Source organism: Peromyscus leucopus, unplaced genomic scaffold, assembly GCF_004664715.2.
Source record: "Peromyscus leucopus breed LL Stock unplaced genomic scaffold, UCI_PerLeu_2.1 scaffold_511, whole genome shotgun sequence".
NCBI lineage: Eukaryota > Metazoa > Chordata > Mammalia > Rodentia > Cricetidae > Peromyscus > Peromyscus leucopus.
Window position 1 is genome coordinate 310,898 of NW_023505411.1, and position 26,859 is coordinate 337,756.

A 26,859-nucleotide genomic window follows, 5' to 3' on the forward strand; every position below is an offset into this window, starting at 1 on the left:
ATATTATATAACACAAGCATATATGTGTACTTCTGAAATACATAACCTGGGACAAAATGATCTTGGGAAAAGATTATTCTATAAAAACTAAGAGATGAAGAATATTCTTTAGATGGGAAAGTTCTCTAGTGATACAAAGATGTTCTACATAGCCAGGCAGTGGTGGTGCACACCTTTAATCCCAGCACCCAGAGGCAGAGGCAGGGCAGATTTCTGTGAGTTCGAGGCCAGCCTCGTTACAGAATGAGTTGCAGGACAGCCAGTACTGTTTCACAGAGAAACCCTGTTTCAAAAAACCAAGAAAAAAAAAAAAAGATGTTCTACACAAATGTGAAGAAGATAGTAGTGAGAAGAGCTAGTATAAACCAAACTTGTTTGTTTCAGTTTTGAGGACTATGTTATTCCTCACATATCACTATAAAGTCTGTCACTTTTCGCAAGCAACTGATCTTTTAGAAGAAGCTGTGTCAAAACATATAAGGCCTCATGACCACATCTCTTCAACTTTATGCCCTTATCCAACTTTCTGTTCTCACCCAACTCCACCCGCTAGTGAAGGGAGACTCCAAACACATACTTTTTTCTGCTCTGTGCAATGAAAACGACTAGAAATGAAGTTTCACATATATGCAGACTTTGTCACATGATGAGTTAGCAAATACTGATTATTAGGCAACAACTGTATCAAAATTATAAAGATATAGAGCTTGCTACTAGGCCATCGCCCCCTTCCAGCCATCTACATGTAGGAGAGCATGTATTTGTTAGCCAAAACTCAGAAGCATACATTAATCACCCCAGAGTTTCTGTGTGTCAGGCATCTGGGCAGAGCCTGGCTGTATCCTCTCCTCCAGGCCTCTCCTAAGGCTGTTATTAAGGCATCATCGCTGGTTTAATGGGTCTAAGTTAAGGCTCAGTGGTGAAGGATTCTTTCCTAATATTCCTCAAGGATTTTCAGCTTTAAACAAACTTCCATTTCTACAGCCTATTGGTCAGCATCCATCTCAGCTCTTAGCCATGGAAGCCTCCCACATGGCAGTTGTTTTTTTTTTTTTTTTTTTTTTAATGAAATTACATAAGTTAAGAAGACAGCAAAGTCTACTAGTAAAGCTGGGCATGGTGGTACACACCTGGGCTACACTGATTTACTCTATTTCAAAACAAACAAAAAATACTACCCTGATGGTCTAGAAAGATGACTAAATGGTTAAAAGTTCTCTTGTGTAGAACTTGGTATGCTTCCCAGCATCCACATGGTGGCTCAAAACTGTATAACTCATATTCCAGGGATCCAATGTCCTCTTCGGGCCTCTGTGGGCACCAGGCATACATATGGTGCACAGAGATACATGAAGACAAACATAAAAGTAAAATAAAAATAATTTTTAATTAGAAAAAAATCTTGAAATGGGACCACTGTGGTGAAGGGGTAGAGATGAGATTTGAACCAAGTACTATGATATATATGTGTGTGCATATCATAATTTAACCCATTATTTTATTCACTAAAAGAAATTCTCTCTCTGTCTCTCTCTCTCTCTGTCTCTCTCTCTGACCTGTGTGTGTTGTGTGTGTGTGTGTGTGTGTGTGGTGTGTGTGTGTGTGTGTGTGTGAAACATGAGCGAGGCGTGTCTGAAGGGCAAGAACAAGGCACCAGAAAGAGGATTTCAGATCTCCTAGAGCTGCAGTTACAGCAGTTGTGCATAGTGCAATGTGGGTACTGAGAACTGAATCAGATCCTCTACCAGAGCAGTACATGCTCTTTACCTCTGTGCTATCTCTCAGCCCCGAGAAATGATTTTTAAGGGGAAAATCTCTTCTAATTAGAAAAAATCCAAGATGTTTAATAGCTAATTACACAAAATCATATCTATTTTTGATTTTTGTGTGAGTGTATCGAGTCTTTCTCTGTCCCATGAGCCAGTTCCCAACATATTATTAATTATGAAAGCCCGGCCTTAGCTCAGGCTGTCCCAATAGCTCTTATTAAGTTGCTTTTATTAATCTACATTTACCACATGGCCTTTTACCTTTCTTTCATTCTGTATGCCTGACTCCCTCTGTGTTTCATTGGCATCTCCTCTGCACCTTGGTTATCTCTTCCTACTGCCCTCTCTGCCAGAAGTCCTACCTATACCTCTGACCAAGTTATTGGCCATTCAGCTCTTTATTAAACCATCACAGTAATATATCTTCACACATGCACAAATACCCCACAACAGGTGAGAATCAAATTCTTACCTTCAATCCACTTTCAAGAGGAAGATAAATTACAAATGAAGAAATAGCAGGAGTAGGAATCATGAAGCCAGGAGAGAAGTCTATCACATGCCACAAGAGGACCTACTTCCCACACTAATTTTTCCCACCAATAAACTGTGTTTTCTAATATGTCTATGATGAAGCCATACTAAAAACTTGTTTACTGAGGCATTGTTTTTATACAAATGCATTACCAATGCTGGCAATGTTAGATCATTAGTTTTTCCTTCGTGTCAAGCTATAAGTCAAAGAAAAGATAAGTTTTGTTGAGATGCTGTTGCAAATGAACCATAGACTGCGAGATGGTGTCCAGGAGAAGTGGCTTGGAGATGCTCCATGAAAGGAAATGGTGAGAAGAGAGGAAGGGAAGAGGGAGAGAGGAGAGAGAGAGGAGAGGAGAGGAGAGGAGAGAGAGGAGAGGAAGAAGCGAGGACCTTCTTACACCACAGTTGGCTGTCCATTATCCCCAGGACATAGTTAATATGGTTAAGAAAAATGCTACTTCTAGAGATAGTTACTGGCCCTAAATATTTCTGAAGTTAGGCTAGCCTTACCTCTACAGTTATTGCTAGTATCTTCATGAGTAGAATCTAAAATTGTGGAAACTCTTGTGTATGATTAAACATGTGTCTAGTAGACAACAGCCCTCTGATGGAGCTTTAACAAACAAATTTTGTGACACTGTGAGACTATTTCCTTGAGGTTGACACACTTTCTCCGGTGAAAAAAAGGAAGACTGTGGAAAGTTCCAAAAACTCAAAAGACCTACAAGACTCAGTGGTTCCCCTCCTGAGAATATAAAAAGGAGAAAGCAACTCTGGAGGAGAGACTTTTCAGCAGAGTTGCCTGCAAGATGTTGGATGCACTCTATGGATGCAGCTCCATGAATCATTAATCATTCTGGGTGGGCTTTTCAGAGATGCAGCTGCCATTTCTAGAAAGTAACCCTTCACCGACATTCCTGTCAGTAGCCTGAGTCAGCTCATTGGTTCACTAATGTAGACCTGAGTGAGACATTTTGACCTGTTGTCAGTGTTCTGTCTGGAATGAACAAACATTTGTCCACATCTCCCAAGGAAAATCACACAGCATCCTATTATTAGTTCACTTCAGAATTAATAGTTAAAATTTTTAAAATAGTTCTGACTATAGTGACTATCCAACTGTTATCCATCGGTAATCTTGGACCAAATATTGGGCATTTGTCTTGTCTGCTCACCATAAGTAGACGATAATACCCTACTGTTGTAGTCACCACTGAGTTTGGTTGCAGAACATAGAAAAATCAGGCTAGAAATGATCAGGAAACTTGATCCCTGCTGGTGAGCTTTCAAAGTGCTAAAAGATGCTGTGCAGGCCACCAGTGAGAAAAGCCATTAAGAGTCTAAGTCAGTGCTGAGCCATGCATGCTACATACAACACAAACCTGTCAGGTAAGATGTCCCCATTGTCAAATAGAGACATGCTATTGTGAGAACATGGAAATAACCTACCGTTCTTACTAGATTTGAGACCATCTCTACAGGAGGGAATTCATGCCTGGTACTCTACTGTAGAACTTGTCAAAACCCCATGGCTGGAGAAGGCATAGGCTCTCAGGGGCAACTTATTACTGTCATTTTGTCTAATGGCATGGCTCCAAACTGCCTTCTTAATTTCTGTGCTTATACCCATAGATTTGGGCTGCTCTCAGCCTTGGGCAGCAAAGCTTCTTTTTGCAGTAGGTCATGGTTAATGCAGGACTCATAACAGGTCAGAGGCTGAGCACAAGTGACTTGAGTGTTGAGCCCTAAATGGAGCATGTATATAAACCCACTGCTCCAAGGCTCAGAGAGCATCATGGAGGCTAGAAGAGAATACTTGGAGAAACTATGAAATGCTGTTTCTGTCACAACATGACTATTGTACTCAGGAATTCACAACAGCCATGTTCACCTACACAGGCCCTGCCCAAGATCAAGTCGGCCAAAATTCATTAGGTCCACCGCTAGCTAAGGAGCTATTGGCAATTGATGGCTTCTTGGGAGAAAGAGATTTGTTTTCCTTTGGTTATGGTCACTGTAGGTTGCCCATGTGCCAGGGACACCCCCATACCCATACCCATGTAAACAACATTAATTAAGCATGGTAAAAATACAGAAGACATTAAGGTAGGAAGGAATGTGTGAGGGAAATCCAGGAAGTGGGAGAAAAAGAAAGAGTAGACATGATCAAGATACATGTATAACATTGTCAAAAATGAGATAACTATTGTTTACACACACACACACACACACACACACACACACACACACACACACACACACGTATTGGATATATGTAAGCCCAGGACTGTACTAGTAAAGTACATTGTCATCCCTCCAAGTATATCTGTTCAAGTCCCATTTCCAGTTCTGTTGATACCATAACATCTGCCTTTAGTTTACTGTTGTACATCCTCTTTATTTTTCTGTGAAAACTAAAACTATGAGGTGATCACTGCAGAAGAAAAAAAAAAATTTGTGGGTCATTTTTCTCTTTTTGATAATGTTTATTTTTAATTTAGTCAACATACATAATTCACTGGAGAAACATCAACACAATAAATGTAAAACCCCTTGCAAGACCATCTCTACAGAATATATTCCTCAAGGACAGTAAGTAGACATAACCTAGCCCTACATTGTTTCAGTTGCAGAGGTCCAATAAGCTGGAGTTGTGCCCTCCACCACACAGCTTCACATTAAGCTCCACAAGGAAGAGATGGAAAAAAACCTTGTATTGTTTTCTCTAAGAAAAAAAATCCTTTTATGAGGCCAACCACAACACATAGAAAGCTTCACTTAATTAGAATAGAGCGAATATATCACCAAGGCTGTGTAACTGTTGTAAAACTTCTTACTATATTCCTTCCAATCCTTACTCAATATAAAAGGCCTGCCCTCATTTCGCAATTGTCAGTCAATCGTTCAGCGTCAAAATCCTAAGTGAATCGAGAGCGGGACGCTAAGGGCCCACACCCTAACCATGTACGGCGCAAGGGCGAGCATCATCTCGCTATTACACTCACACACTAACAACAGGGGTGGCATCCACATTACGAAATCCTGTGACAGACTCCTAGCCCACTACGCCTCGGACTCGTTAAGCACGCTGTACAGAGGTAAGAACTATGCAAAGCTGCGCCCGCGCCCCCTAATTATACCCAAGTTTTTATCACTGTGCAAGAACAGCGTGCCAGGTCTGTTAGAAAAGCTCAGTCAACTAGCCAGGGCATCGCTGTGCAGCCTTTAAATCCCGAGCACTCTGAGCAGAGGCAGTTGGATCTCTCATGAGTTTCAAGGCCAGGCATCGCGTCTACAGAGTGAGTTCCAGGACACCTCCAAAAGCCAACTAGAGAACCCCTGTCTCAAGAAAAAAAAAGAAAAGAAAAACTAAAATGAAAAGAAAGAGAGGGGAATGAGAGAGAAACTGTCAGAGCGAGCATGTCGTGAGAATGTAGCGATGGTGTGAGAGAGTGAGGACGAGTAGAGTAAAGAAATGTTCGCCCTTCCCCAATACATAACGAAAACTATTCATACAATGCACACCCTAACAAGTATCATTACTCTGACCAAGGCATAACTTTTGGGAAATTCTAAGTTACAATGTGTTGGCTTACCAGCTTCAATTCTTGAACACCCGCCAAATTTATGGTCCAGTAAGACGTGTTCAGAAATTACACACCAACTGCTAAGCACAGTGGACTCAGAACCAATTAACCTGTGAAATTGACTGCTAACAACAAACTGTAATGCTACACATTTACTATCCACTCTAGAACCCACGTTATTAGACAATACCCATCAACTAGAAATGCTATTTCTAAGAGCACGACTATCTCAACCCATTCTGTATTGTATTGCAACTTTGCACTCGACAACGCGCGAGGGACCAGCTCACATTTACAATGGGCGTCTGTAGGAGTCACTTTACCCTACATCTTGAATTCAAATTGCCAATCCTGAGCGCTACCGGCACAAACCACAACTCGCTACACCCGTTTCTTACCAAGAGCAGGTAAGCGCTTGAAACACCAACAGTATTATCCCCAACGAATATTCACTATACAACCCCAAACAACTTTCACGTAACCTCTCTTCACTGCATTCAATGAGCCCTGTCATTCTAGCTATGATTTGCTTGCCGCTCAAGTGACAAGATAACATCCCTCCACACACCAAATGCACGGCCTAACACCTTAACAATTTGGTATCACTGGAGAATCATACCAACTGCCCTGTCTCCTGATAAACAAAATATTCTGATAATACTTATTTGTTGTACCCCAGATGATAAAGACTGGATCACATCTTCTAGTGACTAACCTATATTCAGAAATCCATGCCCCCATCCTTTCATGAAATCAAACGTTTCTATCCACCACACGTGTAGAAGGCGCACTCCTTCCTGCAGCTCCAATACAGCAAGTGAGGACAAAAGAACTCACCCCCCTCCGAGATTGCTCTCGATTACTTACTGGCTCAGGTCTCTTCTCACTACCAACTCATATATACACCCATAGTTCATTTCTCTGACCGGCATGCCTTACACTGCCTTGCTGCAACCCAGTGAAGCTGATCGTCTATGCCAGCAAAGGAAACATGCTACTTCAATGAACCATCCAGTGTTCTGTATCTAGCCACCACTACACACCCTATATTTCAAATTCCAAGTTTCTCCCATAGTTCAAAACCCATGAGCATCATATATGTACATACATTCCATCACTAAACCGACCCAATCTTCTCACCCCCATATCGGGTCTCACTCGATTACTGACAACAAGTCACTTAAACAATATCTGCAGCAATACTCCCATAACAGTCGACCACACACAGTCCTATGCCAAAGGAAATATACAACTTCCCAACACAACCTGGGAAGGTCTCCTCATCCAGCACAAATTGTACTTCCAAACATTAAGCGCTAATTTGGTCCATCGCCACTTGAGCACATGATTCAACAATGAACTTTCAACGAAAGACCATTATCAATACACACAAAATACAAAGGAAAGAATTCCACTTATTATCTACATTTTCTCAATTAGGCTATCTAATGTATCATTCATCATGACCACCATTGCATTCTCAGAGGCTACACAGCTAAAGCAAATTTTTGATCGCTACTTGTAGTATATATTACTTCCTTAGTCGCATGTTACTTAGTATCTATGCTGCACATTTGCTTTAACTCCTGGAGCCTGATACCTGTACCTGTCCTAAAACAAGCCCAATCAGTCTAATGACAAAACTGACCGATGGCACAATAGCAGCACGAGAAAAGCATGCATGGCGCTGTCAGCCAGAGAGCACTACTATAGATGCCGAGAAACTTGTAGGAGAGAATCCAAGCGAACTACGATAAGGAAAAGTAGCCAGAGATGGAGAGGATTCCAGGGCATCACCCAACATACACAGAAAGCTACAGCAGTAAGAAACAAAGAAAATACACAGCGTACTAGAAAGGACAAACCCAGAGGCAAAACTAGATGGAATAATTTTAAGAAAAGGCTGACAAGAACAGTAAGCCGAAGATAAGGCTCATGATATCTCAATAATCAAGAATAAGCTCCGTGTTGATTACTTTGGGCAAGCTCGCGGCGCTGGCCAGCCCCCAAAAAGACAAAAAAAACACAACATCGATATCCTGGGAAGCTGAGCCCAAGTGGCATCATAACTGTGTTACAGTGATTCTGTTAGGCTTTCCACAATGTGTCCAGATTAGCTAATGAACATTAGTATTGAAAAACCCATGAAATAAGTTATCTTCTTTTTATAATCCATTTTTCAGTAAACATACAAAAAATGAGGTATTCGACAGTAGTCTGAAGATAACTATCTTTCTTCACATAAATACAGCAGTCATCATTCATACCCAGTCTAAATTTTCAAATCAATCACTCCCAGGGAAAAAAAGCATTGAGTTCTGCACCTTTCTATCTTAAAATACAAATACATATGTACGATTAGATACTTCCTCAATCTACCTTACTTAACAATATTCACACCTTGAAATTAGATACCAATACCTTGCCCAGCCATACCTACATACAACATGATTAGACGTTACACTTCTATTCACAATTTAAGTCTACATCAGCAATATGCACAATCCTCAATTCATACAAATCAATCATCCAATTGTGTGGGTATTAATAACTGTTTTCTTCAAATCATACTCTGTCCATTTTCTCACTGCCACTAGCGTAAATCTCACTCTCCAGTTTCCCTTGCTCTTATGCATTCCTGTTCAATGAAATCTTACCAGTTCCAAGTGACTAAGTTGACTTCCGCTAGCCTCTGTAATGCCTACAAATATTCACTTATTTATTCTCTGAACCTCTCAATCACAACTCTTTCTTCTTTCATTTTCCTGTCCATTCCACAAATCCATCATCTCATCAAGATGACAGCCTCCCATCTAAGCTAGACCTTAACACATTATACTAGATGAACATTCTCCCACTAGCGTCCATCTCTCACGTGTGAATTGTTTAAGCGCCGCAGTAAGCAAACACTCTATTGTTCATTGTGTCAGACATTGTTCTACAAAATACTACACCAACATTACAAAACTGTAACTGAAATTTACCCGCCAAGGTTATCCACTGAACTTATTAATATCAAATATTTAAAATATGAAGTAACACCCTATTAGATACCCGAAATATGCATACACTATGACTATATGATTACTATTACATTTAAACATTTTACGGTTAAATTGTACAATCTTCAAATGTGACACAAAAACATACCTTATTCTCATCTTATACATTTTAATCCTCCCTAGAGTGTTCCACTTATGTTTACCTGCTGTCTGGTCATGAACTAACTAAAATAATAACATCAACGCTGCCTCAACTCTCGAGGATACGCGTGATTCTACTGCCTTCTCAATGCCTGGCATTACAAGTACTTCACCATCCACACCTAATTAGCAGCCACGAATATCATATTTAGGAGAAAGCTATACCAAATAGTATTTTCCAGTCTATACAGTAATTAATGCATTACTACTCTAACAACAATCTGTTGATGGCTCAATGACAGAAAAAGAATGCTTCATTAATCCCTATGCAGTTACTTAAACACAATGGAGCCAATTGCTAACAGCGTCGTTTCTAAACAAGTCATGTCGATATTTATTATAGATCAGACTATCGATTTTTGTAGCTTCTATTATAGAAAACATCCGACACAACAGTCTTTAATCAGCAAATTGTTATTGATTGCCAAATCCACACTTCCTGGGAAATAGGACTTTATACCCTACCATTCACTGGCAGCTTTAAACCCATAATACGTCCGACAACTGACAAAACCATATAGCTAGACTTTGAAAATGAATTTTCTCGATTTGAGGATCTGTCAAAATAATACAATAGAGCGTGGGTTTTATATTGCGTTGTTTGGCTCTTCACTAATGCAGCCATTAAATATTCAAAAATCTATGTGCTTTCAAACTAATTTTAGCATCACCTCATCCCCATCAAGATCTTTTATAATATTCAATGTGATTAATCTTATTGAAGCCGGCATTTATCACAGCTAGATCACACAACATTCGAAGACAATCGCACAAATGAGCCTCCTACTGAGGCCCTCTTATACTGGACTATTGTATTCTATAAAATGTCTCTGACCCGAATAAGTAATTTATAGCTCACATAACACACTCAAGAGCTCTAATAAATGCATCCGATCTGGGTGCACACGAGACCTCACTCCAAACAATTTAAATACTGAAGCCCTATGAAGAGAAAAATTTTAACAACTCTTTGCTGATTTGAAAGCCAGGAAGGTCACATGGAAAGCAAAATGAGAAAGAAACAATTTAAAACTCGAAAAAGACATGAAGCCAAACTTAAACACCTGCACTCACATCAGAACCTACATGAAGCCATAAATGCTGTGGAATATAGCTGCTTTTTAAAAGCATTTCCCCCACTTGCAAAAATTACTTCCTTCTTTACACTTTGCACATAAGATGGAAATTCATTATTATTACTACTTTACAATAATAGACCAAACTAATGGCCTTTAAAGAAGCGTTTGGGTAACAAAAAATAATAATTTGGATATCCAGGTCACTTACCTTCGGAATTCATCTAAGAGACAGACATAAGCAGCATTTTCTCGTCTAAATTGCAAACTAATATTTATGGCTCATTAAACTACATACATATTTTTGAAAGTCTTGAAGAGGTTGAGAAATTAGTCAACTTCTCACAGCGTGTTTAAACCCAAACCCAAATCCCCCTGTGACATCTGGCGCAGCACACAGCAGCAGGACAAAGCGGTTCTCTGTTGAATGTACTAGATGAATTTGGATTAGTCGTTGAGGACTGATTATTAGTGATCAAGTCATTGTGTCTACTTCCCACACAGCAAGCACTGATTCAACCAGGAGCTGGAGTTACTGTGAGTAGATGTTTGTCCTTGTCCTCAAAAAGTCTCCAGACTCCAGAGGGGAAAGTACACATTTCTGAAGAGAGATTGGTGGTTCTACATGAGGAGACAGCAAAGATAGACTTAATTTCCTCAGTGGAAAGCCCTCGTTAGAAGCAATTTTCTTATATTCACCACCTTCTTTTTATTTCTTTTACATTGTGTGTGAGAGAGAAGAGCGTGTTTATTACATTTGTGTTGTGCAGTGTGTGTGTGTTTGTGTGTGTGTGTGCGTGTGTGCGTGGTGTGTGCGTATCCATACATGTATGGTGTATGTGTATGAATGTCAGTGTGCCCATGTCATGACACAAGTGAAGATCAGAGGACAACTTTCGGGAGTCAGTTTCCTCTTCCACCTTAGGTTCTGAGGATCAAACTCAGGCCACCAAGAGCTTTCATCTGCCTGCGGTCTCACCAACATGACACTATCATTTCAAAGGTTAGAGTTGAAACTAGGAAATTTCAGATTCAGTACTGTGTAGCTATCACGCCTGTGGTTGGGTTGTGGCTGTGAGGACAAGGCAGCTTGACACAGAAATGAGGAGAGCTAAAATGGAAGACAGCACAGTAGCAGAATCTGCAAGTGTGTGTTGACACAGAAGCCCCTCACGGTAGAGAAGTCCATTGCCTCCCCTGCCTTTAAACCTTCCAGCTTGGTGCACAGGAGTCCACGGGGTGACTAGAAGCTCTCTGTGGTAACTCCTTGAGTAGTTCATTGAGCCTTTCAGTCACCTGAGGACCCAATTTGTATCAGAGTTGATTGCAGGTGCTATGACAACAGAGACAAAAATGGTAACACAGCAGACGGGAAGCTAACATTCAGAAAATAAGCATGTCAAGTAGGGAAACATATAGTAGGTACCAGGAAGAGCATAGCTGAGCTAGATGTAGGAAATGTGAGGTGCCAGAGGCCAATAGGGACTTTGATAGTAGGAAAGACTCTCTAAGAGAACTGATATATGTAGCAAAAAACCTAGATGTATGATTTTTCCTCAAGTAAATATGGATAATATAAGAAATATGCTACTATGTCCTCAGCATGACTTGGCTCTCCCCAGTCACAACATATGGTAAGTCCAAGTTTCTGTCTATGATCCGCGGGTCTCTCATTCCATGACCTGTGCAGGGCAGCTTTCTTACCCATTCTGTGTTCCAATTTTCTATAAAACTCTGTATTAATTAGCATATTTTTTAATTTTTCCATTTTAAAGCAGGCCACAGAGTGTCTTACCACAACTTACATATAAAATATTTGATCCTTATTGTAAGCCTGTGAAATAGTTGCTGTTAATATCCCCTCATTAGAGATGAAGTGTCATGTTAGACAGTGTATAAGTCCGATGTTAAGTAAGATGCAGGGTAGGCATGTGAACCAATCTGTATGATTGTGAATTCCTCTCTGTTTTCTTTTATCAAGGGAATAATTCTATATATAGACATTGAGCCTCTGCTGCCACTTTATCTTATTACAGAATTGGAGCCCATTGATCTTCCAAGAATACTAGTAGATGCCTAGGCATGGAATCCTGATCCATACTCCATATCCTATCTATGATACTGGTTCCAGTAACATGTGGTTAGGATGTAGAACAATTGACCCTACCGTGTTTACTGTATGCTGACTCCAGTCTATGTAACATCCCTGTCAGTGGTTTTCTGGGTCATACTAGAATTAGCTGGCCTGGTTTCATCACCAGAATAGGGCTTTATAGATGCTCTTATCTCGCTAAATAACACTTCTAAGAGAACAGATCTCTACAGCAGAGCTGGAGGTTCAAGGAGAATCATGAAACCTATCAATCCACAAGGCAAGTTAAGGAATGTGGGTTGAAGAACGAAGAGCCGAGGTGAAGGTATAGCCCAGAAACATTCCAGGTGCCTAGAACAAGTGCTCCAATATGGCATCCAAAGTCTGACTTTAAAATTTTTTTAAAAGGCAAGGATGGAATTACAGTAAGTTGGAAATTACAATTACATCAATTTGCCAAGAATTGGACAGATCGTTGATTGGTCACGGCTCACTTAGGCCACACATTCCAGTAAGAATCGCAACTATTGGGAAAGGCTTTTAATGAGATTTTTTTATCTTTGTGGTGTCAGGAAGTCATCAGTAACTGTCCGTGCTGGGTCAGGGTGACCTGGGTAACTCCTGTCTCGTGTCTCATGCTTCCTCCAAATGAAAGGACTTTTGTTACCTTACTCTTAGGACACTGTAAGTTTTTATTATGAGCTAAAGTGAACTGAATGGTGACTATTAGTAGCTCAGCACTAAGTGTGTTATAGATTGCACACTGAGGGTATGCAAAAGGTCCAGGCGTTGAAGGTTTAGTCTCTAGGGTGGTGCCATCAAGAGGTGCAACAAACCATTAAGAAGAGGGACCATGTGGGAAGTCCTTGTGTCATTTAAAACATGTCTCCAAAATGGAACTGGCAATGGCTCCAGGCTGCTCTCTGGGCTGCCTACTGTTATAAGTGAGCTGATTATTCTTCATGTGCTTCACTGTGAGATGTTATATTTCCTTAATACCTAAAAATTAGTATAAATCACTTACAGACTAAATGCTCTAAAGCTGTAAAAGTAAACAAATAAAATAAATATTTTTCCTTTTAGAAGTTAAGGATCTCAGGTGTTCTTTGCTATAACAGAAAGCTGGTGAGTACAGGTTTCTCTATATATGGACTCATTAAATGTGGAGTTGAGTCTGGAAGACATAAGAGAAAGAAGTTAGATATGGAAAGACAAATTCTTCATAATCTTAGAGATTAAATGGTGAGCACTAGGTTTCATAGGACATTATGGCATGAGAAGGTGTTACTTAAAGGGCAAAAATGTTCAGTTCTTGGATATGTAAGACATACAGAGCAAATGTCCAGTTATGTAATTATATTAACATGTATGCATGCGTCATATACTTGGAATTTGCTCAGAGCTCACATCTTGTGTATTCTTTACACACACACATACGTACACTCATACACATGCACCCACTGACACACACAGTCTGATCATAGCAATCATTTACAAACAACATGTATAGCAAAAGGCCATATTTTATACCTTTGACAGGTATTATTTCTATTTGTCCATTATAACTCAATAAACCTGAGGAAATGTTTAATAAAGAAAGATATTCGACCCTCCACAGTCACCTTTATGGATTTTAATCTCAGAACGGATCAACAAGTTTTTCTTACCTAAGGAGATAGTTGGGTTAGAGAAGGAAAGAATTTCAACCCATTTGAGTTTCTTTGAAACGAGTACAGTTGGAATGAGAGGAAGAAAGAAATGAAAACCCAAGTAGAATGTTCCATCTACCTAAGATTAAAGAAACATGCATTGTTCTTTTGTTCTAGGAGCGGGTTTGAATGAGTTATTTAATTGTGCAAACTAAAAGCACCAGATATTTGTCTTTCTAAGGAGAAAAATTGTTCTCTTGTAGCAATTAGGAAAAGTTGTCTAGCTAATAGCCTGAGAGGCAGTTATCCAGTCACAGAAATTCACGTTTCTTATGAATTGAGTGAGACCTTCCTGACTCTAAACTATTAGTTGTTGAAGCGAACAGCTTCCCTCTTTTAATCTGATGTCAATAGGAAAGCAATGGTTTAAGTCGTGCCAAAGATACAGGCATCTGATCAGAGCCATTACAGGACTCCAGCAGAAGTAGTTCTGGGTCTGTTCCCTAAGACAACAACACAATGGACAGGACAGTCTTCCTACCTAATTCTTCAGGAAGAATGTGACCCCTGCCATACAGTCGAGAGCTGGAGCTTTGGAGAACAAGAAGATAGTAGACACAACAGGGGCCTTGGTACCAACCAGTCTCAGCATCCTCAGCAGGTGTCTCACTGGTGAGGATGCTAATCTTGGCAGCTTTGAGGAGAGCGGCCACCGTAACTGACCCCTGGAGCAGGAAATTAAAGCTCACTGCCTCCAACCATGGTGTCGATACTACAAAGATTGGTTTGTAAGTATACGTAGTGCCCCTCAAACATTTCTGGGAAATTTTAGAATAATAGTTCACAAAGGCAGAGGATACTAGGAATCAAGATGCCCTAAACTTAAAATAATTATAGGTGCTAGGTTAAACTTATATTATAGTCGTATTTCCATAAGCCCTCTAGTTATACACTTCCTAGACTTAGACTTGTTAGAGACTGAAATTAGGTGTCTGTTTACTCATGTGTGAATTCTTCAGAAGGATAAGGCTTCGATGCCCTAACAACCCTTTAAACAACCCGGAGTCTCAATTAGTAGTCCCCTTAGCATCCCTCAAAAGAAAAACACTTACATATTTCCTTTGTGACTATATTTTTGAATTGCCTTTATTTCTTCATGAACTTCCTTTTTCTCACATCTTTATCTCTTAAAACTTAGAAAAAAGGAATTATGTGGGATTGCTGATATTCTGCTTGCATAGAGAAAATGGCAAAATGTACTGTTTTCTTTTTTCTGTTTAGGTTTAAAGACAATTTCTACAAACAGTTGTTTAACTGGAGTTCACACATTACCAGCTCTGGAAGCAAACCTTCCCAGTTAATAACAGAAGAAACAAGCACACATGAATTCCTGGATGTGTTCAAAGAGTGGTAACAGCAATATAACAGTTGCTGATGAGAGGTATAATTTGAGAAGTGTTGTGCTGAAATGAATTAAAGACTATTTGTCAATATATTGGACTAGCAGCAACCTCCAGAAGATTACTTTAGAAAACTAGAATTACATCTTTCACACCATAGCAGACATAACAGACTCCCACATGGATGCCCAAGTAAAGATACTAAATATGCTTGCTTTTTTAAATATTTATCTTGTTTATGTGCACACGTGAGTGTGTGTCTGTGAGTGCCAGTGTGTCTGTGGATATCAGAAGTATCAGATCTTCTTTGGAGGAGCTACAGACACAGGTAGTTGTGGCTTGCCCAATGCAAAAGATAAATGCTGAACCATCCCTCCAACTCCTAAATATGTTTTGTAAATTCTGCCTTGAGAAGCCTGACAAATGAAAACACTGAGATCCATGCATGGATAAGTCTCTGGGAAGAGCAAGGACAATGGTGCACAGTATATTTTTATGAGCATGTATACTAAACAAAGGAACTGGTTTCACTGTGACATTTTCATCCATGCATATTCATACTTTGATCCTTTTCATCCCCTCTCCCTTATGCCATGTCCCTTCTTTGTCACCCATTTCCCATATCCCCTCTACATCTCTAGTAGCCTAAGATCCTACCTACTCCTCTAAGTATTGCAGGTTGCTAAAGCACCAGGGCTAGTTATTTCTTCACCCAAGTCTCACTAGAACTGGAAGCAACACACGCACGTTTCATGGAGGTGGAAGTAAATATCTATGGTGAATTCCAACTACTATAATAAGTTGGATATATTGCTTTTTGTAAGTTTCATTACAACTCCTTAATAAATAGCAACATTTAAAAAACAAAAACCTTATGATACATAATAGAAAGTGCCCTCTGTCACTATGGAAGCTAGCCATAGAAAGGAATCTTCTAGTCAGTTCCAGTTTAATTCTCTATATCTTGTAACCAAAGAAAATTTCTAAAATTTTAAAATTTCTATAATTGTGCTCTTAGCCACACGATCTTAAATACAATTCTGGTAAGCAAAGCAGGAGGCATAGAAAAAACCTATATTGTGTTTGGCATCTCTGTGACCCTCCCTGAACAACAGCTCATAATGAAGTGTCCCAAATTTGGTACTGGAGTCTCCATTTGATAAATGATGCCTTATGGGAGATGCATCACACAGCTCTTCATGATAAGTTTAAGACACATTTGAATTGTCTTATAAAGTAGTAAAATTTCATATAGCCTTTCATAGATCTAATATCAATCACCAGATGACTCAGTATTGAAAATGTGCTACATACAAACAACTGAATTTTATTCAGCTGCAAGGAAAAGTATTATCTGTAGATAAATAAATGAAGCTGGAAAAATTTATGCTGATTGAGTAGCCAGAGACCCAGAGAGAAAAATATCTATCATATATCTCTCTCATTATGGATCCTGGCTTTGAATCTTGAGATTTGTGTGTTTAACTTGAAGTACCTGTAGAAACCAGGAAGTATGGGCAACTATAAGCAGTTGCCTTAAGGTGGGGGTGGGTGGTAGATGGAGAGATGAGAGAGAAGAGAGAGAGAGAGAGAGAGAGAGAAGGTGTGCTAGGCTAGAAGGTAAGCAAGATAGGTGAAGACACAGGACACAAAGGAGCAGGGGAATGGGTTTGAACAAAATGAAAGGATATACAAAAAACAAATGGAACCCTACAACTTTACAAGCCATTTGCAAATATATAAGTTTAAAAGTCAAGTTTTATCTGAAGATTTCCTCTGAAACACTCTAGATGTTGAGAAGAAATTATTAGGTAAGAAATTACAATAAGACAGAAATATTTTAATGGTGCTTTCAATAAATTAAAATATAGCAAAGCAACCTAAAACATCACATATTTGTAAATTATTTTTATTTTTAGTGATACCAATTAAATGGCTAGCTGCAAATATGCGAATTACCTCTAAATCTGAAGGAACACAGGATTACCAATAGGGAAATGGGCAAATGATATATACAGTCAAGTCTTAGAAAGGCAACTCTAATAGACTAGTAGGTATTTTACAAAATGTTTATAGCCACTGGTAGTCATAAAATGGAAGTTAAGGTAAAAATACAATACCAGTTGTAGACCCAAGCACATAATAATTTAGAAGGAGGGCTGAACCTACTGTGGGAGGTGAAGGGAGCGCTTATAAAATACTAGTGGTAATGTACTGGTGGCTTTCTATATGGTTGCCTCTATTAAAATGTAATACATTCCCTTTCTCTTGTAAGGTCGTTTCTAGGAATGTTTCCTGTAAGAAGGACAACAGTAGTGACAAAGATGCTCACTGAAGTTTTGTTTACACTGGATGAAAAAATAAAGAGCAGAAAAAACAAAGAAAGGATCCACCAGTAAGGAGACTGAGCAAATGTCATCCCACACTTTAGACACTATGCAACCAATCAGAAGGAATTGTGGCCTACACTTACTGTCTAAGGAGGATTTTCATTGTAGATGAGGAATAAGAACAATAAATACAATGTGTGTAATAAAATGCAAAGTTTATATAAACTGCAAAAGATTCTCTGAAACTACAAATATTCTACATGTAAATTTACATATGCAAATAGACAGGTTCCACATGTCCTAGTGTGAGTCTTGAAAAAAGTATGGAAGAAAGGTGTTACCCTATGTTGGTAAACAGGGTAGGCAGAGCTGAGACGTTAACACGTGGCATTGGAAAGATGTGGAGAAAGAACAAAGGGAAAAGACCAGCAGTAAGACACTCGCATAACCCAATCCTGAGTCTGTTCCTATGCACTCTGTAGACCCCAAGCCCCCCCTTGCTTTAAAACTCTGCCCCAGATACAAAGATCCACGGCCAGGCACCAGGCTGAGTTCCGGAATCCAACTGATGAATGAGAGGAGAGATCCTGCAGACGAGGAACGTCGAGATCATGATGGGGGACGTGCAGAGATGACCAGCCACACTAGTGGAAGCCTATGAACTGTGACTGGTGGCTGTGGAGCCCCCATGGGACTGGACTAGGCCCTCTGGATACGGAAGACGGTTGTTTGTCTCGAACTGTTTGGGGGACACCCAGGAGGGAGATCGGATCTGTCCCTGGTCTATGGGCAGGCTTCTGGAATCCGGTACCTGTGGTGTGACACCTTGCACAGCCTTGGTGCAGTGGAGGTGCTTGGACCTGTCTAGGCTCAGTGTGCTTGGCTTTGCTGACTCCCCATGGAGACCTCGATTTGGGGATGTGGGGATGTGGGTGGCTTGGGAAAGAGGACTGGGGTGGAGAGGAGGAGGGAGTCTGTGGATAGCATTTGGAGTGAATAGAAAATTTCTTAATAAAGAAAAATGAAAAAAAAAAAAAAATAAAAACTCTGCCCCATTGCTACTCAGGTCTCTTCTGCTCTGTTAATTCACATACAAAGACTCTTTGCTTTTGCAAAAAAAAAAAAAAGACACACTTTGCGACTTCCTGAGATGCCTGGGGCAGGTCAGACCAGAGGGTGGGCAGCAAGGAACTAAGCCTGGTGGCTCCCACAACCTCGAGGGCCTCTTCCTCTGATGACACAGGCTGGGCAGACAAGAGCGGCATCTCCATGGACAACTTCACGCCCCTAGGATCCGGAGCTTGCAAGTTCATTGGCTCACTTCATTCTTATGGTTACTCCTCCAAGCACACTCGAGAGAGGCCATCTGTCCGTCCCCCGTCCCCGTGCCCCCCCCCCCCCCCGTGAGCCATTGACCAAAGAGGCCGAAGAGAGATCGGAGCCAAGATGTAGTGGGAATAGTGTGGCCAGAGTTCCTCGCTCACAGCAACCCCTCAGAAGGCTTCCCAGAGCCCCTCCGCCCCTCCTACTGATGTGACCCCAAAGCCAGCTGCAGAAGCTGTGCAGTGTGAGCATGGTGATGCCAATCCCATGTCCATCAACGAGGTCATCTTGTCAGCCTCGGGAGCCTGCAAGCTCACTCCCACTCCTGTTCGGCTCAGCAGAACAAGAGCCGGGTGTGCTGTCTGCGGGAGCAGGTAGAGAAGAAGAATGGAGAGCTCAAGAGCATTGGGCAGAGAGGGTCAACCACTCTGACAGCCAGGTTGGCAAGCTGCAGGAGAAGCTGGATGAGCTGAAGAGAGCAAGTCTCCCCTACCTCCCTACCTCCCTACCTCCCTACCTCCCCTACCTCCCCTACCTCCCCTACCTCCCCTACCTCCCCTACCTGCTGCCCCTCAGCCACGGGGCAGTGCGAGCCGCTATCCTAAATGCTGGTACCTGGCTATCAGACCCACCGGGAGTTGGTACCTTTCCAACACTTCAGCCCTTCCAATACCTGGAGGAGGTGCACATCTCCCATGTGGGCTAGCCTATGCTCATCCTCTCGTTCAACTCCTTCCACCCAGACACACACAAGCCAATGGACAGAGAGTGTGGCTTCATCTGCCTCAAGCCTGACACCAACAAGGTGGCCTTTATCCGTGCCCAGAACACAGGTGATGTACAAGTGGAGGAGGGTGAAGTGAATGGGCACGAGCTGTGTATCTCATCCCATTCCAGCTCAGGATCTGCTTTGCCAAGGAGCTCCACGTGGAGCAGATTACTCGAAAAATTCAGACTGAATTCTGAAGGCAAACTTGAACAGTCTCTACGGCAACCACTACACAGGCAATGACTCAGCCTCTTCATGTTACCTACAAGAAGGTGACCCCATAACCTGGAGCAGCTCCCAGAGCCTGGGGAGGGCCTGGCTCCTGCATCTAGCCCCGTAGTTTAGGAGACATCCTACACAGAAATAGTGTGGCCACAGGCTCTGCTGACACAGAATTATTGTCCCAGTGATCTTGTAATGGCACAGAAAACCAAATAAAAGGCCTTTATTTAAAAAAAAAAAAAAAAAGACATTTTGACAAAAACTGTATTTATGTGTGTTTATATTCATAAAATTGGAAATACTAAGTTATCTAAAGTCACTTGTCTCCTTTGAGAATTGTATGAAAACTAAGTACTTAATTCCTATACAAATCTATAATGGTCCATAGATTTTTTTAAATGTCTTATTCATGCTTCCAAGCATGAGAGAATCTTGAGCACTGTGTAGAATGTAGTCCAGGAACCATGAAACCACCAAATTGACTCCTCCAATTGGCTATCTGAAGAGATCAGGTAACATTGCTTTGGCCAAATTGACTGCTGGAGTTAATACAACTCACTTAAATGCGTGTGTCATCAGAGAGCAGCTGGCTCCACGTGATGCACTGGCCTATGTATGTCTCTTTCACACCACTCACACTCAAATCTTTCTTGTTTCTTCACGGAAAGAAGTTCCAGTGCAGCTTCAACAATTTTTATACAGGGAAGTTTTAAATTTCTAGGGAAACCATTCTAGTGAACTAAATTGAATTAATCCATCCCTTTTGACAACTTAACCAGAGAACCTCTGCTTGGAGTTTCCGCTTTTTATGTGTCCTCTTTGTCTATGTCAAGATATGATCCCTTGGGTGAGGCACACAAAAAAAATACAGGAAACCAGCCCAAGTCATTTTCCATGAAAATGTCTCAGTAGAGAGGGAATCTGGTTAGCTGGTTTCGTGATGCAGAGGCCAGGCTAATGTTCTAAGTGGAACTGGATTTTCGAATCTAGCTTGGTCATTTTCGAATGCTCAGATCTTCCAGCTATAATACAGAAGTCCATTTTAAAGGGACAAAGCTGTTAGAAAAAGCAAGTTAAGAGAGCTGTGCAATAAGAACTCCTTTGATTCCCAGCTTGCCAGAGGCATCAAGTACAATGTGAAGTGCCAGAGCAGGTAACTGTGTTTTTCTGCTTGCTTATTCAGTCCCGAGGCCACTCCGATGAAAAGTTGCTAAGTTACTGGGGACTTGGTAATGGGACTGTTACAGGCAAGGCACTAAATGAGTTCAAGGAACTCATTCATCTTATTGATTGTGCTTGCAATCTAGAGAAATGCACTTACTTTGAGTACAATACAAGTAAATTCCTATAGCATCTTTGACGAAAAAGTACCCCAAGGTGCTTCTTAGTAAAATGTGATACTAAACCATACAACCGCAAGGCCAGAGACAGCGGACAAGTTCAAAATACATGAAATTAAAGTTAGGGCTAGCGAGATGGCTCAGTCAGTATAGTGCTCATCACACAAGCATGAAGATCTGAGTTCATATTCTTAGCACTCATCCCAAAAGTGAGGCGTGCTGGGGCGTAGGGCTTATAATGCCGCCGTTCTGGGGAAGTTGGAGACAGATGTTATGGTTATTAGTTCTTCTCTTGGCATATGATAGGTATGCGTGGACCAGTCCCAGTCTCTGACACTCTGGAGAGGTGCAAACGAGTTCCATTGTTCACGTGAGTATTAGGTGCCTTTGTTGGTTCAAGAGAGCCAAGAGTCGTTTTATAAGCTCGTACTATCTTATCTCTCATATCTATAGCGGTGCGTTAGCTAGTGGCCCGAGATACACGTGAGTCCAATATCATATATGGGTCACAGATACATCCTTGTCGTCAGTGATGGTCATATATTACTTAGGGTATGTGGTATTTTATCCACGAAAATATTTCCATTCTTCTACATTACCCATCGTTTATCACCACACAATTATCATGCACTATCATCACGTCTACGCAATTTAATCTACGAGTTGTGTTATATTCGAGAGCGTGAATAAGTATTTAGCACCTGTATTCTTTCATGTCTCTATAAATTATAATGCGCATCACTAGACTTCACAGGCTCCATTTTCCGGTACAGATATCTTGATTAGTTCAAAGACTTAAGAGGGCAGGTCCTTCCTACCCCAAGTTTTCTTAGTATTATGTATTCTAAGCACATTTATTGAACTTTATTGGGAGTTTATCTTGCTATAGAAACTCTTCTCGCTCATGATTATTGTTATATAAATTTTGTAGGCTTTAAGCTGAGCAGCGCTGGTACACGCTATCGGTATTGGTGATTCATGACATAAGGCAGAAACCAATACGTTTAATCTATTGTTCATTAAGATTTATGTTTGAGTAATAATATTGCAGTGATATCAATTCTCGACAGCCTTCTAATAACAAATTAATATTGTAATCATTATTTTGTATAGATTCTTACATATGAAAGAAGAATTATTACACAGTCCATCTGCGAGCGTGTATTGTAATAATGATACCTCTCTCTCTATGCGCTGGAGTACTATGGTAATATCTCCATGTGTATATAATTTTGCTTCTTGCCGAGAACCAGTCATTTGGTGCATCCATAGGTGAATTTCTGAGTTTCCCTTATCATTCTATATTGTCGCCATGCGATTTACTGTACACTATTCTTCTTCCTAATGTCAGCTTATTCGTCATTTTTCTAGTAGTCCAGTAGATAAACTCCTTTCACGGTCCACGCAGTCTATTCATAGGGTGTCCAGAAAGATATTGGGTTTTATTGTGTACATCTTTCTTTTTATTCATATTGAGGATATTTTTGGGAAGCAATTACTATTAATATAGTGTATCTCTAATTATTCATTATTCTCTGATCTCACTTAAGCTGATCACTCAGGCAACATTCAGAAAGAGTGTTATTTTCACTTTGAATCAGGTATATTTACATGGCTCAGTGTCAATTTTTCCAGCTTCCGCCTACAGAGTCCGTTAAAGACACTCTCTTCCTCATAAGTCCACTTCTTAACTAGAGCGTTTGTATGTTGTTGAGTGTTATGATAAGACACACTTTAATACAGTGTGTCATGGTGCGTGTGACCTGATAAAATCCAGGAAGATTATTCGGTTTCCAAAATTGTGTATTCTGTATATATGAGTCTGGTATGATTGCAGCTTTTTCTATTCAGCGAATCCAACATCCTGCAATGAACCTTAAAAGTTAAATTGTCTAATCTATGTCACACATATCCATTTGTGATTATGTGTCAGTGCTTAGACAGAAGGTATTGACACAAAACTAATCTTATTTTTATGTGATGAATCGTGAGGTTGGTGACTACGGATATTAATGAATTGAGTGCGCTCCCGAGAGTTATAGTATATAGATTCTATATGAATGGACTATTAAAACACTTTGCCTGTATGGGTCTATATCCTTTCTTATTAATTTTACTTTGTTAACGATTTCAGTTAATGTGCTAAATACTAATCTCGTTTTGTGAATGGAGTTGGTTGTTTAAACTTACAAGTCTACTGCACTGAAATAATTGCCGGTGTGATATATCGGTGCATGTATCTTAACGAAACGTTGTGTTCTGATTTATGAGACATAAAATAATACCTATTATTATCTTGATAATCGACAAATGGATTGTATGTGGTCTTTCTCATAGAGAGCGAGTGAATAGTTGTTTGGGCTAGTGCGGATGAAAAATGTCTAAGTCAAATCAACAAAGGTACACTATTTAAATAATGAATAGCAATTATCTGTTTTATTCAAATTGAAATTTTGTGGATTTATATTATATCACCCACACTAGCCATTTGCAATAGGTACTGTTTAAATAGAGGTCATGAGGATCTCTTCGAGAAATGTGTCACCTAAAGTGTTCTGCCCACATTATTCGATGCCTATATTGCACTACATGATTTTAGTGTTATGTATTTCACATACTTATTGAGCATTAGAATGGCCAGTTAGGGACAATGAACGTCTGACTATCCTTGGTGCAATCAAGGGATCCGCACAAAGCCTTGGTATCTAGAGGTCTGTTGTGGCTTAGGTGAAAAGACTAATTGCGCTGTCAAGAGCCTATTACATCTCGCGTGAGTATTTCCGCCTATCTTCTTTGTATACGTTATAAGGGTATATTACTATCGTGTTTTAATGAACAGCATAGATAGATTGTATATGCTTCGTGATTTTCTTTATCCAAAATTAGCTATTATAACACCAATAAGCCTGTGTCTAATTTACTAAAAAATGGGGGTTATAGGTTTTGTGAGGCACACAAATGGTATATTAATTGTAATGAATAATTAATGACCAGTGATTGTTAATATATGTCATTAGATCAATTATTTTTGGTCGCTGTATGTGTTTTGGTTGTTAGTACTGCCTCTTGGGGTGTATGTTGGTTGGATTATCTGTTGCTTGATTTTTCATGGATTTGTTTAGCTTCTTTTGGGCAGATAGAGGAAACTTAGTGATTGGTTCTTGCCCATATCTATGTTAAGACGCTCCTATCACCAAAGTGTAAGGCTGGTGTGTCATATTTATATGCGATTCACCGATGTGTCATGAGGAACAGATAAAATCTGGTTTCATTCTGCAACATATTTTTGTTTGTAACTACTCGCTCTTATGGGTGATTGAGAGTTTGGGATTGTTCTCTCAGCATTAACCACACATATTTACGTTATGGTATGGTCATCACCACGTATTGTGGCGAGCGAGTGAGTAACTGCATCCTTACTGTGTGCAGTGCGTCAGCATATGAACATCTTTGTCCAATAGAGCATGATTAAATATATAATTAATCTGACATACAGGATGTGCAAGGCTCGTGTAAAGAGATTGCTCATAATGATTGCTCACTGATCGTACTTGTGTAATGCTGATATAGGATTTATAGCCCTTTGAGTACAATTTGTTATTACAGTTGAGGGTCAAGTCTCTCTTGCCTCACTTAGCGGGGACCTCTTGTCAAGACTAATTATTTCTATAAGTTTGATCATTCACCGTTACCTATCGTCATGATAATTCAGACATAGCTGAAGAAAATTTGAGAGTCCTAGTTCGAGTTGCTTGTTGCGATGTCGTTGTCGATCTAACTAGAATGTCCATGAGGTGCACTATTTTACTTTCTACTGTGTGTCTTTTTATCTTCCTTTTATTGTATATATATTTTTGCGTGAGTGTCTTAGTTCCATCTGGTGGAACTGTGTATTACTCGGAGGTTATGACCTTCGGTTAGAAATATATGCACCTCATTGAGCTAACGTTTCTTTAGTTCTTTAACGGTGATTCCCTTCAAAGAGTAGGACTCCAAATATTAATTTCTGCAAGTAGCATAATGAAAATTCTCTAGTTGTTCTAATACCTGTTATAACAGGTGACTACAATTAGTGACTTATAACACAGCAAATATATTCCTCACAGTTTTCTGTAGGTCACAAGTTTGGACACACAATTTTCCACTCCTGATATTATCCTGACACAGTTGTGACATTGAGTAAATCATTGGTGCTTATCTGGGCTCAGGGTTTCTCTCCCTAGCTATCTTTCTAATTAAGGGTTCATTTCTTGAGAGCTTTTAGATGGACAGTGGAGGGTCCCATGCTCTGTAAACTGTCAGCTAGAGATGTTCTTAATCCTATACCTGTCTGCAGGTCTATGTCCCATGATTTCTCTGTGGGAGTTCACTCAAATGTCTATTTTCTTCAGGATAACTAAAGCTAATAGTCCTCATGTGCTTCTGTGACCCACCAAACAAAACATTCATCCATTTAAAGGGGTTACAGAATTGAGTCAAACCTACCCAGATAATCTCCTTGTTCTAAAATCAACTCATATGGAACTTGACATTTACAAGCTCACTTTAAAGTTGTAACTAGAATTGTGTTTGATTGAACATCTACAAAAATGCCTAGGAGCAGGAAATCAGTGGAGCCTAACTTGGATTAATCCATCGTACATCTAAAGTAATAGCAAGTTTCTATAGCCCCTTCAAGTAACAATTTAATTAGGAAACAGTAGGATACTCATCCCTTGAAACTTGTTATGACTTATGAAATGAGATTTTTTAAAGTGGGCTGGGCACCATGCTTAGGCACAATAATGAAAGAGTTTGAGGACTGATAGGTCACCCCCTTTGTGCCAAAGCTGGTCTTCACAAGGTGAAAGACACCTGATGGAAGCCATATGTAGCATGAATGAGAACCAATGCTCTGGCCCACCATGTGACCCAAGCCTAAAGATTCATGAACTATATGCAACCCACAGATCCCATTGTAGCATGAATCTTAAATGGTCTTATTAATAAAAACAAAGCTGGGAGCCAGGTATTGGGGTGAATGCTGGAAGATCAGAGAAGCAGAACAAGCCACAGCCATCTCACCTTGCCAATTCCTCAGCTGATCCTGCTTCCTCAGACTCGATGCCTCTCAGCTGAACTCGTGCGCTAAAAGCCTAAAGCTTAACCCAGCTCTAGTTCCTGGTTCTCAAGCCTTATATACCCTTTCTGCTTTCTGCCATCACTTCCTGAGATTAAAGGCGTGAGTCACCATGCCTGGCTGTTTCCCAGTGTGGCATTAAACTCACAGAGATCCAGGCTGATCTCTGCCTCTGGAAATGCTAGGATTAAAGGCGTGTGCTACCACTGCCTAGCCTCTATGTTTAATATTTTGGTGGTTCTGTTCTCTGACCCCACATAAGTCTATTAGAGTGCACAATATTTGGAGAACACAATCCCACCGCACCCCTGAACTCACCATTTAACACTTGCTGCATCGTCATGAACCCCAGCCACAAACACTGCTCCCCTGGTGCTCACGACTGAAAGATTCTTTTCTAGACTTTTCACATAGTTGGATATCCTTTCCTTTTCAAAAAGATA

General features: G+C 40.2%; 1 pseudogene; it reads left to right on the top strand.

Moving 5' to 3' along the window:
* Positions 1-5,268: 5,268 nt before the first annotated feature.
* On the top strand, positions 5,269-20,019 carry LOC114701151 (annotated as a pseudogene).
* Positions 20,020-26,859: the final 6,840 nt, after the last annotated feature.